General features: G+C 35.1%; 1 protein-coding gene and 1 long non-coding RNA gene across 2 annotated transcripts in view; both read right to left on the bottom strand.

The window, feature by feature from the left end:
* Positions 1–6,514, bottom strand: part of LOC138371965 (uncharacterized) — an 8,568-nt gene extending 2,054 nt beyond the window's left edge. The window contains exons 1-2 of the long non-coding RNA XR_011230591.1: positions 6,393–6,514; positions 1,135–1,241 (exon numbers count right to left, since the gene is read on the bottom strand). This is a non-coding gene — a long non-coding RNA (uncharacterized lncRNA). The remainder of the gene's footprint in view (positions 1–1,134; positions 1,242–6,392) is intronic.
* The window catches only part of LOC123765941 (tripartite motif-containing protein 5-like), a 335,145-nt gene that overhangs the window by 287,480 nt on the left and 40,165 nt on the right, over positions 1–7,500 (bottom strand). The window lies entirely within an intron of this gene.

Genomic DNA, 7,500 nt, shown 5'->3' with positions numbered 1-7,500 from the left:
TTCTAACTTTAGAATTGCGTTTAAATACATGGATGGTGATATACTAAAGAAATTGTTCATGACTTTTGTTACGCCAAAGCTAGAATATGCAGCTGTTGTGTGGTGCCCAACAACAGAAGTTGGCCCATATCTTAAGAAGCACATCAACAAACTGGAAAAGGTGCAAAGACATGCTACTAAGTGGCTCCCAGAACTGAAGGGCAAGAGCTACGAGGAGACGTTAGAGGCATTAAATATGCCAAAACTAAAAGACAGAAGAGGTGATATGATCACTACATACAAAATAGTAACAGGAATTGATAAAATCGACAGGGAAGATTTCCTGAGACCTGGAACTTCAAGAACAGGAGGTCATAGATTGAAACTAGCTTAACACAGATGCTAAAGAAATATAAGAAAATTCACTTTCGCAAATAGAGTGGTAGACGGTTGGAACAAGTTAGGTGAGAAGGTGGTGGAGGCCAAGACTGTCAGTAGTTTCAAAGCGTTATATGACAAAGAGTGCTGGGAAGACGGTCTCATCCTTTAACTACACTTAGGTAATTACACACACACACACACACACACACACACATTATATATATATATATATATATATATATATATATATATATATATATATATATATATATATATATATATATATATATATATATATATATATAATGTCGTACCTAGTCGCCAGAACGCACTTTTCAGCCTACTATGCAAGGCCCGATTTGCCTAATAAGCCAAGTTTTCATGAATTAATATATTTTCTCTATTTTTTTTCTTATGAAATGATAAAGCTATCCATTTCATTATGTATGAGGTCAATTCTTTTTTTATTGGAGTTAAAATTAATAGAGATATATGACCGAACCTAACCTATCTTTATAGGTTAGGTTAGGTAGCTGAAAATGTTAGGTTAGGTAGTCGAAAAAACATTAATTCAAGAAAACTTGGCTTATTAGGCAAATCGGGCCTTGCATAGTAGGCTGAAATGTGCGTTCTGGCTACTAGGTACGACACATTATATATATATATATATATATATATATATATATATATATATATATATATATATATATATATATATATATATATATCGGACAATTAGTAAAAAAAAAAAAAAAAAAAATTAAATTATTTTACCTTGTACCTAGATCCACCAGGCCTGTTTGGTGCCTGTTTCAGTACTTCAGACATCTGGAAGGTCACATCCTCCTCCTCAACTTGTGGATGTGCGTTGATAGATGATTCTGTAAAATTAAGTTATTTATATAATAATAAATTCAGTATAACAATAATATTCTGTAAAATTAAAAGTAATTTATACATCAATCAGATAAAACTCTCCAGAGATGGTGATACACAACATATAAAGGACAAGTTTCAGAACAAAATATGCATTTAGGAATAAGGTTTTGTACATGTAGGTAGCACATGAGAAAATAAGTGGAAGGTGATCAAGTTTATATTAACATGTTAATGACTTTGTTAAGGCTTTGCAAGAATGAAAAAATATTAATAATATAATATCACCTACCAATTAATTGTACATCATTTATAAGTCAATTATTTGCATTATTATTATTCAATACTAATGATATAAAAATGCATTTTGTAATCTACTATTTATGCAAGTATTAAGCACAGGATCATGAAATAAACTGCAAAATACTGTAATGGATAAACCAATTAATTTTACATTTTCCTATAGCTAAGTCAGTCAGTTCTATTAGCAGCAGAGAACAATTATGCCCAACCTCTATTAAATGAAACAATCTTAAGAGCAAGTGATAGAAATATAATCATTTATGCTTGGGATTATGGAATGGTTCCAAATATGAAAAATATCAAGTTTTTTGGTTAAAATTTTTTAACTTAAAATTTACATTTTTAAGTGAATTTTAAACTTTAAAAAAATTATTTAATTTTTTGGTTACTTACTTAAAATAACATTATATAGTTCTTGTTTTTGTAGAAATGCCAATTTCTTCTTTTGCCCTTCCAGACTGTATAGTGACCACAGGCCGTTTGTTCATATCTTCATTATTCTTCGAACTGTGGTTGCACAATCAGACCCACGTACACTGGTTAAAAGCATCACCTAAAAGCAACAACAAAAATGTAGTACACTGACGAATTTTGAATATATATATATATATATATATATATATATATATATATATATATATATATATATATATATATATATATATATATATATATATATATATATTAGTTGATTTTATACCCGCATTAGGTCAGGTGATAATACAATGAAGGTGATAATAAAGCCATTCACAACTGCAGGCCTAATAAAAAAAGGAGGTGGCATAGCAATATCTTACAAAGATACCTTCATCTGCAATAGTCTCATTAGTAATAGAGACGACTATTGTGAATATACCTTTGCCAAGTTCTCCAGTAAATCCCTTAAATCCTCCTCGACTATAAGTGCCATCTATAGATTTCCCAATACCGACATAGCTTCATTCTCAGATAACGTAAGGAATCTTATCATAAATAACAATCTCAACAAAAATCAAACCAACTTAGTGGTTTGTAATGGTGAACAAAACATGCAGATACTTATATATAACCTGTGAATAGAGTGTAATAACACCAAAACTATTTGTTTATTGTTTTATGACCATAATAATTGAATCACTAATATGATTCACTAATATATAATCCTAATAATAATCACTAATATATAATCCATTGAGCATGCTGCATCTCTTTCAGTCTCTTTGCAATTTGAACAAGAGGGTTTTTAATTGATCGAACCATATTCTTAAAGTAAAGTAAATGAGATGTATTCCATATTTTGCAAAATATACGATGAAGGCACACAAACATTCATACCAAAACTGAAGGACAGGATTTATGAGGAGACATTAGAGGCATTAAATATTCCAAACTAGAAGACAGAAGGAAAAGAGGAGATATGATCACTACGTACAAAACAGTAACAGGAATTGATAAACTTGATAGGGAAGATTTCCCGAGACCTGGAATTTCAAGAACAAGAGGTTATAGATTTAAACGAACTAAACAAAGATGCCGAAGAAATGTAAGACAATTCACTTTTGCAAACAGAATGGTAAACGGTTGGAACATGTTAGGTGAGAAGGTGGTGGAGGCCAAATCCGTCAAAAGTTTCAAAGCATTATATGACAAAGAGTGCTGGGAAAATGGGACACCACGAGTGTAGCTCTCCATCCATCTGATTGATAACCCAAATGAATTTTTCATGGATATGATACCAACATCAAATCATAAATCAGATGTGATCCTATCCCCACTGGATTTTGAAGAAGCCATAGACAGTATGCCTATGCACTCTGCACCAGGCCCTGACTCTTGGAACTCTATATTCATCAAGAACTGTAAAAAACGTTATCGCAGGCCCTTCACATTCTTTGGAGACAAAGCCAAGATACTGGCATTGTCCCTGACATACTAAAAACCGCAGAGATAGCACCGCCCCATAAAGGAGGAAATAAGGCAGAGGCAAAAAACTACAGACCGATAGCACTAACATCGCACATCATAAAAATCTTTGAGAGAATGCTAAGAAGTAAGATCACAAAATACATGGAATCACAGCATCTCCATAACCCCAGACAACATGGTTTCAGAACAGGGCGCTCTTGCCTATCACAGTTGCTGGACCACTCTGACATGGCACTAGATGCCATGGAAGACAAACAAAACGCTTTGACAAAAAAAAAGCCTTTGACAAATGTGACCATTGTGTTATTGCACATAAAATGCGTTCAAAAGGAATTACCGGAAAAATAGGCAGATGGATATACAACTTCCTGACTAATAGAACCCAATGTGTAGTAGTCAACAAAATAAAATCTGGACCATCAACCGTAAAGAGCTCAGTCCCCAAGCGTACTGTGCTTGCTCCAATACTTTTTCTCATCCTCATATCGGACATAGACAAGGACACAACCTATAGTACTTGATCATCCTTTGCAGATGACACTAGAATCTTCACGAGAGTAGGCAACATAGAGGACACGGCAAACCTCCAATCAGATGTAAATCAGGTCTTTCTATGGGCTACAGAAAATAACATGGTGATTAACGAACATAAGTTTCAGCTCATGCGCTACGGAAAAAATAAAAAATATAAAAACGGAAACCACTTACAAAACTCAGTCAAATCATAACATTGAACGGAAAAGCAACGTAAAGGATTTGGGTGTACTGATGTCAGAAGGCCTTACATTTAAAGAACACAATAAAGTAGCCGTCACAACTGCAAGAAAAATGACAGGATAGATAACAAGAACTTTTCACACTAGAGATGCTATACCGATGATGATAGTTTTCAAGACGCTAGTGCTCTCTAGAGTGGAATACTGCTGCATAATGAAAGCCCCTTTCAAAGCTGGAGAAATTACTGACCTATACTTATGCATTTATCTTCGGTTTAACACAACAGGCACCAGACACACGCTAGGCATCATACACACTAGGATAAAACAAACATTAGGCCAGAAGTCAGAAAAGAATTCAAAGAATTTTACTGGAAAGGCTTGCTGTTAGGAAAGGAAGTAATTGAGATGAATTAATGCACAGTATGTCAATTTTGTGAAATATATGATAAAGGAACAAAAACATTTATACCAAAACAAAGATGCAGAACTAGGAAACAGGATTTGTTCAACTGAAATTTCAAGACGGACAGAGACCAAAAGACACAAAAATGGAATCAATATACGAAGAGGCCAAACCCCCAAACATACCAGTAATACAAAGAGAAACAACTACACGGCAGTGAGGAGAGAGGCAGAAAGAAATTTTGAAAAAAAGGAACAAACAAATGTAAAGTAGAACAAATCATATTCTATAAATACAGCAACAACCAATTGCAGGTAAAGGATAATATTCAGAGCTTTTAAATGCATGGATGGCGAAATACTCAAGAAATTGTTCACGACTTTTGTTAGACCAAAGTTGGAATATGCAGCGGTTGTATGGTGCCCATATCTTAAGAAGCACATAAACAAACTGGAAAAGGTGCAAAGACATGCTACTAAGTGGCTCCCAGAACTGAAGGACAAGAACTATGAGGAGAGGTTAGAGGCATTAAATATACCAAATATACTACACAAATATATATACTACACATGCACAATAAACTACCCTACACAGGCTGAGTATGGTGTGTACAATAAATTATTAGCTAAAAGATAAGACTGAGTTTGTATAAATGGGGGTTAAGTCAGAGTGGGAAAATGTAAGTGGAGTGCCTAAAAACCCTGTCCTGGGACCTCTGTAATTCATAATATATACAAATAATTTAGACTCAGGTTTGATCAGCAATATTTGAAAATTTCCAGACGATACAAAAGGGATTTTTTCTGGATTCAGGATTATTTTTTTATGGCTGAAAACAGGTTTTCAGCAATAAAAGAAATACAGTATTGCTGGAACAACCGTCGACATCTTCAAGAGAAAACCTGAACATCTTCAAGAAGTGAAGATGACCTTGAGAAGAAGTATAGGTTGGGAGAAGTATAGGTTAGGAATTGTCTCCAAAGAATTCTCAAAGAATTACTCGTTATTGCTATCCAAGATAATTAGATGAGCCAAAGCTAAATACTACGAAGATAAATTTACCCAAATAAAGAGTACCTTACCTAAAAATATGTATGTACCTTACGTAAATAAACATTTGATTTTGAAGTGCCGGACAAACAAGGCTGTGGTGGATATGTGGGCCTGAGGGGCCTGTCCAAGCAACAGCCTGTTGGACCAAGCTCTCACATGTCAACCTGGCCTTGGAAGGGCTTGGTGAGTAGAACAACTACCAGAACCCTATAATGCATGTATCAAGGTGTCCAGGCAGTGAGCACCACATAATGCAGTGCAGTCCTGTAAGAATAAGCACAGTAAGTATGGGCATGGAGGGGGTGCAGCAGTGGCTTGTGAAGGGCTGGAGAGTAAATGGACATGCCCAGGGGTAAAAAGCATTAGGGTAACAGAACATAGCCCATAAAAATAGTAATGACAATGAATGAATAATTATATGAATGCAATAATACTTCATATCTCAATAGGAATACTAAGCAGGATGCAAGACAAGGTACTGGTGGTGATAGTGGTTGGTACAAGTCCTCACATCCCCACAGACACCAGTAACAGCCCTCACCTCCCAACACAGTACCCTTGTAGCGAGTTAATCTTATACTCGCTTCATTATCTTATAGCATAACTAATTAACACTAATTACAGAAGCTACACAGGTGATACTTTGGTGTGAGTTGAGCGCACTGAGCGTCGGTATCGCTACACCCTTGTTCCTTAACAACCCTTTGGACCTTTATTACAGAAAAATAGAATCAATTAATTTAATAAAATATAAAATATAAGTGCTTACTTACGATAATACTATCGGTGGAACACAAAATCTTCTTCTTCTTGATAGTAGGTGCAGTTTGCATGAAGGGTTAGTCCTCGCCATGACTGAACTGACGACAAAATGGCCGATGTGTTGATATGGCGTCAGGTGACGCTGTGACGTCACAGGTGAGGGACGCTTTGCGCATTACTCCCTCGTACTTAAAAAGTACTACAGGTACTTTTTGGTTTTATTTTTGAATATGGCAGAAGTTGGACAGCTTTTCAAATCATTATAAGGGAGTGAGTTCCATAGACTAGGTCCCTTTATTTACATAGAGTGTTTACATAGATTAAGTTTGACTCTGGGGATATCAAAGAGATATTTATGTCTGGTGGGGACGTGGCCATGTGTTCTATTACATCTGTCCAGGAAGAGTTTCAGAACAGGGTTTGCAGTTAGAAAAAGGGCTTTATAAACGTAATTTACACAGGAGAATGTATGGAGTGAATTTGTTTAGCATGTTTAAGGATTTGAACAAGGGAGCTGTGTGTTGTCTGAAGGTAGAGTTATTTATTGTCCTGATAGCAGATTTTTACTGGATGATGATGGGCTTGAGGTAGTTTGCAGAGGTTGAACCCCAAGCACAAACGCCATAAGAATGATAGGGATAGATAAGTGCATAATAGAGTGAGAGGAGAGCAGAGTAGGGTACATAATATCTGATCTTAAACAGTATACCAACTGTTTTAGAAACCTTTTTAGTTATGTGTTGTATATGGGTGCGGAAGTTGAGTCTCTTGTCTAAGTATAGGCTAAGAAACTTTCCATCATTTTTATTGCTAATGTTTACATTATCTATCTGAAGCTGAATTGCATTTGTTGATTTGTTTCCAAATAAGATATAGTAGGTCTTTTCTATGTTTTGTGTGAGGTTTGTTGGTTGACATCCACAAGTAGACTTTTTTTAATTAATTGTTTACAACATTATTTAACAGGAGTGGGTTGGGGTCAGAGTAGATGAGTAGTATCATCAGCCAACAATATAGGTTTAAGTATGTTAGAGACATTAGGGAGATCATTGATGTATATAAGAAACAGGAGGGTCCTAGGATGCTGTTCTGTGGCACCTTTACGGTAATTAAGTGGTA

This window comes from Procambarus clarkii, chromosome 37 (genome assembly GCF_040958095.1).
Source record: "Procambarus clarkii isolate CNS0578487 chromosome 37, FALCON_Pclarkii_2.0, whole genome shotgun sequence".
NCBI classification, from domain to species: Eukaryota; Metazoa; Arthropoda; class Malacostraca; order Decapoda; family Cambaridae; genus Procambarus; species Procambarus clarkii.
This window is presented reverse-complemented; position numbering and strand designations above follow the sequence as displayed.